The sequence below is a fragment of the Chiloscyllium punctatum genome, chromosome 5, assembly GCF_047496795.1.
Source record: "Chiloscyllium punctatum isolate Juve2018m chromosome 5, sChiPun1.3, whole genome shotgun sequence".
NCBI lineage: Eukaryota > Metazoa > Chordata > Chondrichthyes > Orectolobiformes > Hemiscylliidae > Chiloscyllium > Chiloscyllium punctatum.
The window spans coordinates 109,775,437-109,788,775 of NC_092743.1; the positions used below are offsets into that span (position 1 = coordinate 109,775,437).

The 13,339-nt window shown below is 44.4% G+C and overlaps 1 protein-coding gene across 4 annotated transcripts in view; it reads left to right on the forward strand.

The window, feature by feature from the left end:
- Nucleotides 1-10,792: 10,792 nt before the first annotated feature.
- Nucleotides 10,793-13,339, forward strand: part of kbtbd2 (kelch repeat and BTB (POZ) domain containing 2) — a 29,578-nt gene continuing 27,031 nt past the window's right edge. The window contains exon 1 of one of the 4 annotated variants that reach the window (XM_072571034.1): nt 10,793-10,828. The gene's annotated coding sequence lies outside the window, so the exon portion shown is untranslated. Of the gene's footprint in view, nt 10,829-10,930; nt 10,978-11,246; nt 11,660-13,339 lie in introns of those variants that run through there. The other 3 variants (XM_072571032.1, XM_072571033.1, XM_072571035.1) reach the window with 3 other exon arrangements.

A 13,339-nucleotide genomic window follows, 5' to 3' on the forward strand; every position in this document is an offset into this window, starting at 1 on the left:
TTCTTCAACAGATTCCAGAGACGCATCACTCTTCGACCCCTCACCCATTTTATTATTCGGTGATCCAGGTGAAATCAGCAGCTCCCTGTTCCTGGTTCCATTTGTATCTAAGACTCCGCGCGGGCTCCTTTGGTGTGCAGGTTTCTCGGGCAGCTCATGTTCGCATGTGTTTGTTGGACACTTCCGGCTCCCATTGGTTTTCCACGGCGCGGGTCCCCCCTTGTCAGACGGGGCCACGCAACGGGAAACCTCGTCTCCCGGGGCCTTCGACTCACGGCCGCTTCCTGGAGACTTGGTGGAATCCAGCAACACCTCTTTGCGAACCTCTGTTTTCGGAATTATCTTGTCTGGCTCGAACGAACCGTAAAAGGGGACCCCGCCCTCACAGGCGCTCACGGACCACATTTCACATTGGATACGATCCTCTCCTTTATTGGGGGTCGGATTGTATATCGGAACCGTGGCTTCAAAGGACCGCCACACGTTAATAGAAGGCGCTCCCTCATTACATTCTATTCTGATCTTCTCCTTTTGAAATGCATATCCACCTGGTTTGGTGCTTTTAGGTGCCAGCGAACTGCTCGTTTCTTCAGTTTCATCTCGTTCATCTCCAATTGCCTTGTGAGAAACTCTCTCTTGGGCGGCGGGTACAGCTGCACTTTCCGAATTGGTTTCGATGCCTGAAGACTTCGGAACTCGTCCCTCGGGGGCTGCCGAAGTTTCATCACTCACATCCGTCCTCTTGGTTTGCTCTACTTTAGTCTCGCTGTCCGTCTGTACTTCTGTATTAGTCACATTTTTCCGAAAAGGGTAGTGCCTGAATCGTGTCGAATGATAAAATGTCGGACGAGCGACGAGAGAAGAATTAAGGAAAGGTCTTCTATAGTTCGTATGAGTTATCGGTGATTGTGGTCCAAAACCTCTTGGATATGGCATAGGACACACTGGGTAATATAATCCACCACCGATTTCTAATGAGAGACCGAGAGAGAAACAGTCCGTTAGTACGTCCATCAAATCTAGCCTCTGACTAGAAGTTGAATCGTTTTATTTTAAAAAAAAGGTTATTAGATTGCGAGCGAAATACCAGAAACAAACACCTCAAAACAGGTGTTTATATTATCTTGAAATAACAAATCTCTACCAAGGGGGAAGTGAACGCTCGGCTAATTTTAGATCCTTCCGAAAAAAGGAAATGTTTTCCCCATTATTATACAACGAGCACCCCGGAGATGCCTTCCTGAAACATGGATTTTGACCTCCCGTTGAGCAGCCACGTTTGAAAGCTCCGTCAGATTTAAATTCACTGTCAGATTTTAAGAGGGGCGCAAGACATGTTACACAACGCGTTCAGCAGAAATCTTACAGCCGATAAGCGCCGCGATAAAACTCGACAGGGATGTTAGAATTCGAGGCTTTGACACCCAAAAGTGCTGCAGTAGATAACTTCACAGTCACCGCGCTACAGCGTCTAGCAGTGAGAAGTGGCGCTTTGTTAAGGAAAAGTAGTTAAGTGTCAATTTAAAAGTTCAAAAATTGAACTATCCTGTCCCGAAAGGCAACTGCTCACAGCGAATATTCAAAGTACAGCATAGTGGCCGATTACCAGACCTGGTCAATGTAACGGTGGAAACCAGTCACGCATTTATCCAATTCTATGCTATCCAAATCGGGATAGCAATTAAGCTGTTCACTAGAAGATCTTTCCACGTTCTCTCCTTCCCCACGCTCCTCCCCCGCAAACACGACTCCGCCTCAGGTAAATCATACATCAGCCTCCTCAAAGATCAAATGAGTTAGAACACCTAGTCGATCATGTATTTATCAATGATACCCTTATCAAGTTTACTTTCAATGAGTAGGCCCGGTTTAAAGATTATCAAACCTGAAAACATGAACCACGCAACCAACAAACAAGCCAGGTGCCACTAGGCGTAACCACTGACCTCAATAACGTTATAATGGTGTTCCCACTTACCTACTGTCGGGTAGAAGTACGGATGGAAGGCTGGGGGGTGCATGAAGTGGGACACAGGAGGTGTAAACATATGTGGTGTCGGCATTGGTTGGAAAAAGAAAGGCCTGTTGTGGTTAGGTGCGTGACCATCTTCTGCTCTGTGGCCGGTCGGTGAAGAGTTCATCACGATTGGCAACAAGCAAAGAATTAAATTAAAAACGTAACTGGCTATTACTGGTGGCAAATTCATCGGAGCTCCAACTGCAAAATAAAGACGATTTACAAAGCTCGCAAAACTGCTCTACAAACACGTTACATTTCCATTTAACAAATCCATTCCTTTTCGAAAAGCCAACGCATAGTAGTAAGTAATTTGTTTTTGTTGTTTACCCAACTTTTCATCTGTGAAATTGCCTCATAGAGAGGTTACCTACCTAAACTACAAGATCCCTATTTAACCCAATAGCTGGAGGAAAAAAAAACAGTAACTTTGAAAAGTTCCATTGCCGACTCTTTACATTTACGCTACTACTACACCCTTAGTGAAACCACCTGTTTTCTCTTCCATCACCTCCCCTCAGATCCATTTATCAATTAGGGACTAGCACCTAGCCAGTCAGGATAAGGCGTTAATTTCACGTCAACAGCAGCAACTTGCAATACTCCGAGCTCTGCTTATTAGGCTTCCCGTTGTAACAGTTGTATTTCTCTTTGGCTCCTGTACCTCTCAAGCGGGAAAATTATATTGAACGAATTCATTAATTTGTGAAATTAAAATAACAATTGAAAATTAATTGCTTCCAACAGTTGGAATGCCTTATGATCAATCACAATGAACTATATGATTAAATATAAATAAGGTTAACTGGACACACTGTGATTTTTCCATCATGTAAACCTCTGTCTGTCTCTGCTTTTTACTTATATTCTCAGCTCAAACACATTGAGTCAGTCGAATTTAGATTTCACACATTGGTTTTCTGGAGCAAAAATCTACGTTAATTTATAAAGCACCACCCTCTGTGTGAAAACGTTGCTCCTTCAGATCTCTTTCAAATCTTTCCCCTCTCACCTTACACTTAGGCCCTCTAATTTTCAACTCCTCCACCCTGGGGAAAAAAAACCATGTCCATTTACCCTATCCATGCCCCTACCAAATTTTATAAACCTCTATGACATCATCCTATAGCCTACCACCTCCACGGAAAACAGCCTCAGCCTATTCAGCTTCTCCCTATACCTCCAACCCTGGCAACATCCTTGTAAATCTTTTCTGAACCCTTTCAAGTTTCACAACATCGTTCCTATAGCAGGGATATCAAAATTGCACACCTCATTCCAATAGTGGCCTAACTAACATCCTTTACAGCCACAACATGACCTCCTAACTCCTATACTCAATGCACTGACCAATGAAGACAAGCATACCAAATGCCTTCTTCACCATCTTATCAACCTGCTACTTCACTTACAAGGAACTATGAGCATGCACTCCAAGATCTCTTTGTTCAGCAACACTTCCCAGGACCTTAGCATTAAATGTATAAGTTCTGCCCTGATTTGCCTTCCCAAAATGCAGCACCTCATATTTATCTAATTTAAACTCCATCTGCCACTCCATGGTCCATTGGCCCATCTGATCAAGATCCCATTATAGTCTGAGGTAATCTTCTTTGCTGTGCACTACACCACTAATTTTGGTGTCATCTGCAAACCTACTACCTATACCTCCTATGTTCACATCAAATCATTTGTATAAATGATGAAAAGCAGCGGACCCTTGCACTGATCTTTGTGGAACACTACTGGTCACAGGCCTCCAGTATGAAAAGCAACCTTCCACCACTACCCTCTGTCTTCTACCTTCGAGACAGTTCAGTATCCAAATGGCTGGTTTTCCTTGATTCCATGTGATCTAACCTTGCTAATCAAACTACCATGAGGAACCTTGTCAAATGACGTATGGAAGTCGATGGCTATGCCATCAACAATCCTCTTCACTGCTTCTTCAAGAAAACTCATTCAAGTTAGTGAAACATGATTTCCCATGCACAATGTCATGTTGACTATCCCTAATTCGTCCTTGCCTTTCCAAATACATATAAATCCTGTCCCTCAGGAGTGTCTTCAATAACTTACCCACCACTGATATCAGGCTCACCAGTCTGTAGCTTATTTGCTTTTCCTTACCACCTCTCTTAAATAATGGCACCATGTCAGCCAACCTCCAGTCTTCCGGCACTGCACCTCTGACAATCAATTATACAAATAGCTCAGCAAGGGGCCCACCACTCACTTCCCTAGCTTCCCACAGAGTTCTAGGTTACACCTGATCAGGTCTTGGGGACTTATCCACCTTAATGCTTTTTAAGACATCCAGCACCTGCTTCTCTGTAATATGAACATTTTTCAAGATGTCGCTATGTATTTTCCCATGTTCTTTATCTTTCATATCCTTCTCCATAGTCAATACGGATGTAAAATATTTGTTTAGTATCTCCCCCATCTCCTGCGGTTCCACACATAGGTGGCCTTGCTGATGTTTAAGGCCTTGTTATCCTTAATGTATTTGTAGAATCCCTTTGGATTCTCCTTAACCCCAATTGCCAAAGCTATCTCGTGTTCCCTTATTGCCCTCCTGATTTCCCTCTTAAGTATACTCCTACTGCCTTTATACTCTTCTAAGATCTATCCTATCTATACCTGACATATACTTCCTTCTTATTCTTGACTAAAACCTCATTTTCTCTAGTCATTCAGCATTACCTACCCTTACCAGCCTTGCTCTTCATCCTAACAGGAACATACTGTTTCTGGACACTTATTACCTCATTTTTGAAGGCTTCCCATTTTCCAACCATTCCTTTACCTACAAACATCCACCCCCAATCAACTTTTGAAAGTTCTTGACTAATACCATCAAAATTGGCCTTCCTCCAATTTAGAACTTTAAATTTTAGATCCGATCTACCCTTTTTCATCATTATTTTAAAACTAAGAAAATTATGGTTGCTGACCTCAAAGTTCCCTCCCAACTGACACCTCAGTCACCTGCCCTGCCTTATTTCCCAAGAATAAGTCAAGGTTTGCACTTTCTCTTGTAAATACATCCACATACTGAATCAGAAAAGTTTCTTGTACGCACTTAACAAATTCCTCTCCATCCAAGCCCTTAATAGTAGATGTTTGGAAAGTTAAAATCCCCTACCATAACCACCCCATTATTCTTACTCATAACACAGATCTCCATACAAATTTGTTTTGCAATTTCCCACTGACTGTTGGGGCATCTATAATATAATTCCAATAAGGTATTCAACCCTTTCATATATCTCAGTTCCACCCAAATAACTTCCCTGGATTTATTTCAAGGAATATCCTCCCTAAGTACAGCCATAATGTTATCCCTAATCAAAAATGCTTCTTCCCCTCCCTTTGATCCTTCCTATAGCATCTATACCTTAAAACATTAAGCTACCAGTCCTATCCATCCCTAAGCCATGTCTTTGTAACTGCTATGACATCCCAGTCCCATGACCTAACTTTGCCCTGACTTCACCTGCCTTAACTGGTAGATTTATTGCATTGAAATAAACACAGTTTAATTTATTCATCCTACCTTGTTCTCTGCTTTATTCATGCCTGTCCTGAATGTTTGACATACTCCTTTTTCTAAGTGTACCAGCCTCAGACTTAACTCTTTCTTCACTTTCTCCCTTGGTCCCACCACCATGACCCGCTCCCCCAACCACCCTACTAGTTTATATCCTCCAGATCAGTTCTAGCAAAATTCTCCTGCCCTTCCAATTAGACCCCTTCCAATTCAGGTGTAATTACTCCTTATATGGGTCACTTCTACCAAGAAGAGATTCCAATGTTCCAAAAATGTGAATCCTTCTCCCCTGCACCAGCTCCTCAGCCAGACATTTATCTGCTCCATCTTTGTATTCCTACTCTCACTCGCTCGTGGCACCTGGAGTAATCTAGATATTACTACCCTCCAGGACCTACTTTTTAAATTTCTGCCTAACTCCTATGTTCTCTCCTCAGATTCTTGTCCATTTCTCTTCCTATGTTGTGAGTTCCAATGTGTACAATAATGTCATGCTGATCCCTCTCCCCTTTGAGAATTTTCTGCACCCTCTCTGAGATATCCTTGATCCTGGGTCCAGGAAGACAACATAAAATTCTGATGTCTCATTGTCAGCCGCACAAAATTCTGTCTGTACCTCTGATTACACAGTTCCTATCACAATCTATCATTTGGAATTTAGTGTACCCCTCACTACATTAGAGCCAGTCTTGGCACCAGAAACCTGGCTGTCAGTTCTAAATTCTCCTGAGAATCCATCACATTTTCCAAAACAGCATACTCGTTTGAAATGGGGATAACCACTACCTGCTTCTCTCTCTTACCATTCCTGGAATTAACCCTGAATATATCTTCAGTTTATGTCCCTCCCTGCAACTGCCATCCATCATACCCCCTAGCACCTGTAAATTCCTCAGTGCCTCTAATTGCCACTCCAACCGATTAAATGCAATCCAATAGGATTTGCAATTAAACACACTTCCTGCTAACATAATGATCAGTAACATGGAAACTCTTCCTAACCTCCCAAAGGAAGAGCACATCAATCTACTAAAGGTTATCTTTTCACTTTAGTGATCTACAGATCCAGAAAATGGCAGTGTTACTGCTCTAAATACATTGAACCAGGCTAACTTGGTACATAGACTAGACCCCTTACAGTGTGGAAACAGGCCCTTCGGTGCAGGTGTCCCAGAGATGTTCCCTAAAGTGCTCTGCAAGAAGGCATCCAGTCTCCCAATGTAAGGGAGACCGCATCGAGAATAAAGGATACAATAAATGACATTGGTAGATGTGCAGGTGCAATATTGATGGATGAGGAAGACTCCTTTGGGGCCTTGGATGGAGGTGAGGGGGAGGTGTGGATGCAGGTTTTGCAATTCCTGCAGTGGCAGAGGAAGGTGCCAGGGGAGATGGCAGGGGTGGGTGAGTTGTTGGGGGGTGTGGACCTGACCAGATAGTCATGGAGGAAATGGTCTCTGCGGAAAGTGGAAAGGGGTGAGGAGGGAAATATATCCTTGGTGGTGGGGTCCGTTTGGAGGTGGCGGAAATGTTAGCGGATGATGTGGTGAGGACCGGGGGTTTCTGTCCTTGTTGTGTTTGGAGGGGTGGGGTTTGAGGGCAGAGGTGCTGGATGTGGATGAGATGCATTGGAGGGCATCTTTAACCATGTGGGAAGGGAAATTATGGTCTTTAAAGAAGGAGGCCATCTGGTGTGTTCTGTGGTGGAACTGGTCCTCCAGGGAGCAGATATGGCAGAGGCGGAGGAATTGGGAATAACAGGATAGCATTTTTGCAGGAGGTAGGGTGGGAAGAGGTGTAATCCAAGTAGCTGTGGGAGTCAGTGGGTTTGTAAAAGAAGTCAGTGTTAAGTCAGTTGTCATTGATGGAGATGGAGAGATCCAGGAAGGGGAGGGAGGTGTCAGAGATAGTCCAGGTGAATTTAAGGGATGGAATGTGTTGGTGAAGTTGATGAACTGCTCAACCTCCGCGTGGGATCATGAGGTGGCGCCAATGCAGTCATCAATATAGTGGAAGAAAAGGTGGGGACTGGTGCCAGTTTAATTCTGGAAGATGGACTGTTCTACCGAGCCAGCAAAGAGACAGGCATAGCTGGGGCCTTTGCAGGTGCCCACGGCTACCCTTTTATCTGGAGGGAGTGGAAGGATTCAAAGGAGAAATTGTTAAGGGTGAGGACCAGTTTCATCCACTCCACCCTCCTCTCCGACCTATCACCTTCATCCCCACCTCCATCCACATAGTGGTTACCTTCTTGGCTACCTTCTCCCCAGCCCCACCCCACTCTTATTTATCTCTCATTTATCTCTCCACCGCAGAGGCTCCCTGCCTCATTCCTGATGAAGGGCTTTTGCCCAAAATGTCGATTTTCCTGCTCCTCGGATGCTACCTGACATGCTGTGCTTTTCCAGCACCACTCTAATCTAGACTCTGTCTTCATATCCTCTCAGTCTGCTTCATTGCAATCTTGACCTACTTCACATCCTCCCAGTCTGCTTCATAGTTATCAGAATCATCCATTGTTTACAGTTTTCCTCTCCTTATCTAAGGAAGGTTAGATTTGCAATACAGGGAATTCAACTGACATTCACATAATTAGTTCCTGAGTTGGCAGGATTGTGTTTTCAGGAGAGATTGAGAAAATCAGATCTGCATTCAAAAGACTTTTCAAGAAGGGTGGTGATCCTCTTGAAACTTACTCAATTATTATAAAGTTAAAAGTCACACAACACCAGGTTATAGTCCAATGGGTTTAATTAGAAGTGCTAGCTTTCGGAGCACTGCTCCTTCATCAGATGGTTGTGGAGTACACAATTGTAAGACACAGGATTTATAGCAAAAGTTTACAGTGTGATGTAACTGAATGATACATTGAACAATGTATGGACAAACCCTACCCGTACACCAGATCTGTTCAGATCAGGAAGAACATGACGGGCACCTGGAAATACTCAGAGCTGCCCTCATAAGAACGGGGTATGATGCTCATTTCATCGAATGCCAGTTCCGACGTGCCACAGCAAGGAACCGTAATGACCTCCTCAGGAGACAGACATGTGCTGCAACCGACAGGGTACCCTTCGTTGTTCAGTATTTCCCAGGAGCCAAAAAAACTACACCATGTTCTTCACAACTTGCAACACATTATCAATGAGGATGAGTACCTCGCCAAGACCTTCCCCACACCTCCACTGCTCACCTTTAACAACCACCAAACCTCAAACAGATCATTGCTCGTAGCAAACTGCCTGGGGACAACTCCATACAACCCTGTCATGGTAGGCGCTGCAAGACATGTCAGAGTGTGGACATGGATACCACCATTACACGTGGGGACACCTTCCACCATGTACATGGCACGTACTCATGCAACTCAGCCAATATTGTCTATCTCATACACTGCAGGCAAGGATGCCCTGAGGCATGGTACATTGGTGAAACTGAGCAGAGGCTACAGTAATGGATGAATGGGGACAGCACAACAATCAGCAGACAGGAGTGTTCCCTCCCAGTTGGAGAACACTTCAGCGGTCCAGGACATTCGACCTTGGACCTTCGGGTGACCATCCTCCAAGGCGGACTTCGGGGCAGGCAGCAGTGAAAAGTGGCCGAGCAGAGGCTGAATAGCTAAGTTCAGTAGCCATAGGGAGGGCCTCAACCGGGACCTTGGGTTTGTGTCACACTACAGGTGATCACCATTGCACTATACACTCACACAGATACTCCTACACACACACAGACACGCACACAAATACTCACATACTCTCCGACAGACACACACACTTCCACATGCACCCTGTCACAGACTTAGAACACTTTACACTCACACACATATACGCTCCCTCACACTCACAACACCCCAACCCAGACACACAGTCCCACACTCACATATGAAGCTCTCACAGACTTAGACCCCTTTACACTCACATACACACATATACACTCGCTCACAGACTCTCACAACCCCCCACTCCAGACACACACACATACACACACAAACACATAAACCCACATGCACACATATATGTTTTGTGGGGTGAATTTGTACTTGCAGAGTTACATTATACTTTGCTCAAAAACAGCATGAATCCATGTAAGACTCTGTTAACTCATTTTTCAGATTAGAATCAGTCTAAACATTGTGGCACAGACAACAGCAAACAGGGGGCGAACACCTTCAACACATTATGTGGGCTGACAACAATTGTTAAAGTTAACCTGAGAATGTAACGTTTAATAAAATAGTTTTGTGATTTACATGTGAAAGAAATGAAACTAACATGGTCATTCTAACAGAAAAGAGATATAACAAACAATCAAGGTATTTTTCAATGTATAACTTCAGTTACATCACACTGTAAACTTTTGCTATAAGTTCTGTGTCTTACAATTGTGTACTCCACAACCACCTGATGAAGGAGCAGCGCTCTGAAAGCAAGTGCTTCTAATTAAATCTGTTGAATTATAACCTGGTGTTGTGTGATTTTTAACTTTGTACACCCCAGTCCAACACTGGCATCTCCAAATCACAATTATTAAGTACAGGTCCAATGTGGCTGCTGACTCTAGAGTCAGAGTTATAAAATCCATAAAGGATGAATGGCTGACCATTTAAGACTGAGGTGAGGAAAAATGTTTTGGGTTTGGTGAATATCTAGAATCCTCAACCTCAGAGGGTTGTGGAAGCTCAGTCATTAAGCAGTTTCAAGACAAAAAGAAAACGACAGCTTTCGGGAGCCTAACAAGACTACTGGATATGGAGATGGAGCAGGAAAATGAGTAGATGATCAGCCATCATCTGGCAAGACACGTTCGATGAGCTGAAAAGCCCACTTCTGGTCCCACGAATCCATCTTAGCTTCCATGGTCGTAAGAAACTCTCAACGTTTCCTATGAATAATAAACGCGTGATTACTCCTGATCAACAAGAGTAAAAGTATTTACTGCTCCTCGGATGCTGCCTGAACTGCTGTGCTCTTCCAGCACCACTAATCCAGAAAGAGAAGAAGTATGTCTGTGACCGGCTCGAGTAGAATACTGAGCATTGGTCCATCCCTGAGGCATGTCACAAATGCGGGATGCTCTGGAACAGCATCGCGCTGTAACAATCATCGCGTGTACCACCAGGCGGCTCAGGCGCTGCTCCCGCGTGTGCGCGGGCCCAGTCCGGGCGCCGGCAACGGGGTCGCGCACGTCACGGCGTGATGACGCAGGCTGCAAGGGGGCTTGTGATGGCGGCGAGGCCGCGGCTTTCGGTGCCGGTTTGTGTGCGCGGACTGAGCGCGAGCGCGGAGCCTGCCGCCAATACGTATCTCTGGCAGTGAAATCTTCATGGGGGTCGCTGAGGGGAGGGGGGGGGAGTCGGGGAAAAAAAAAATCATCCCAAGTTTGCGGTTTCTTTCGTACTAAGGTAGGCGAGTGGGCCAGGTTAGCGCGAAGCTCCCGGAGCTGGGGGTGCACGGGGGGGGGAGGGTGAGCGGCCTGTCACCAGATGCTTGGCGCTCAAAACAACCAGGGCACGCGGAGGTGGTTCCGAGTGGAGGCGGGGGTTGTGGGGGTGGTGAGGGTCCGCGTTGTCGGCTCTGAGCCGGGCCGGCGTGGGGCTGCGGGCCAGGCCGCTCCGCTTCGCTCCCTTCCCCGCCAGGAAGGAAGTTGTGTTGCAGCCATTTGCCGCATCTCTGAAGCGGGGGCGGGGGGGAGGAATCTTCCCTGAACGGCCCGAGGACGGAAACTGGGTCGCGAGAGAGTAATTCTGCCGGCGGGACAAACTGCAAACTCATTGAAATCTGGAGCCGGGACCTCTGCAAGGACGCGGCACCGTTTCTGTGATTTGGGGCGATTGCAAGTGGTTCCACTGCTTTTAAACTAAACTACGCGGCGTTAAGTCCGCCAGGCGAATGCACTTGAAAATTACTGACTGTAATCTGACAAGTAAAGATGAATCATGCTCCGCATGGTCATCCTTAAGGAAAAGGGAGTTCTTCATTATCTGTGAGCCTTTGCTGTGTTTTATGCTGCGGGCCAGTTTGGTTTTGGCGGAAGTCTGCCTAAATAAACTCGAGCTTTGCAAGTCTTGTGAAGTCAAGTTCGTGGTGGGTTTAGAAACGTGTACGGATTGTTGAAACGGTTGGGCAAGCAGTGATGAAACCTAATAATAGGAAAATGTAGGGTGAGATATTTTTGATGGGAAGAATGGAGACAGAGACAAAATTAAGGAACTTAATTCTAAAGTGGGTGGCCATAGGTGCAGAGTGATCTGTCGGTATGTGTGCACTAATTGACCAATATGGTAGAGCAGGTTGAAAACGTGACGAATGAGGCACAGAGGATCTGGGTTTTATAGACATGAACTACAAACCTATGTACGTACATGTGAACATTCAGAGGTGGGGTAGATGTTTGGTTTTTTGAGCTTGCCTCCCCATTTGATAGGATCAAAACTGATCAGATTATGATCTCAACTATACTTCCTTGGATACACTTTATCTCCATTGACAATCAATGGGTTCTGAAAAGGAAGAAATGCTGAACAAGAGGTCAAAAAAAATGAAAGAAATATGATCATAGAAAGCATGCATAAATCAGTCCATTGCTTGAATAACACTTCTAGAAGGGAAACTGCTCGGTTGCATAGCTTTAAGACCTGGCCAAGGTGGCAGAGCTGGTGGGCATACTATTGAAGGAAAGAAACTGGAATTCTATATGAGGAAGATCAGAGCCAAGACAGGCAAATAAGTGTAATATTCTAAGAAAAATGTGATTAATAAACCATTTTTCACCCCTCAAAGATCTACCTGACGTAATCTTTAAAAAATTAGTGAGCCTGTTTCTGTTGCATTTTGGGGAGAAAGATTCCATTGACTAACTGCTCTTTAAGAATGAATCTTGTCCTTCTTGTCAATGATCTTTTTTTTTTACACTGCCCCTGTTGCTTCTCTCCCCAAAAAGGGGAAGCATCTCAGCATCCACTCTATCCAGACGTTTCAGGAAGTTTCAATAAGATCAGTTCTCATTCTTCTAAGTTCCAGTGGTTAATAACCTTTCTTCATAAGGTAAATCTTGCATCGTAGGAATGCGTTTAATGAATCTTCTCTCGACTGCATTTAATATGTCAAATTTGGAGACCAAAACTGTGGACCCTCCTTCAATTGTAGTTATATCAAATCCCTATTGAGACACATTGAAATATAAAAGTAGATATGGTTAGTCCCCTCACGATGAATGTCTAAATTGCAGTTACTTTCTTAATTGCCTTCTGTTCCTGTATATTTGATTCACCTAGCAGGATGCCAGCTCCATTTGACTATTTGTATTAAATGGAATTCTCCCTCTGTTTAACATGGACATTTTGTTCATATTGGCAGCATGAACATAGTTGTTTTTCCCATATTGTACAGCATCAGCCCAAAAAATAACTATCTACATCCTTCTACCAACTCTTGACAACTTCCTTTCCTACCTATCCTAGTGTCATTGATAAATTTAGATGCTCCATGTTTGACTTCTTCATATAAGCCATTGTATATTACAAAACATTCTCTTTTGCCAGCAACATCTACATCCTGGGGACAAGGCCAACATTTGTTGCTCATCCTTCATTGCCCTTAAATTGAATGGCATTGCTTAACAGGCAAGAACTCTGGCAAGCTGGGGAAGTGATTGTTGGGTCTCTTGCTGAGATATTGGTATCATTAATAGTCAGGGATGAAGTGCAGGAAGACTGGGGGTAAGCTAACATAGTGCCATTATTTAAGTAAGATGGTAAGGAAAAG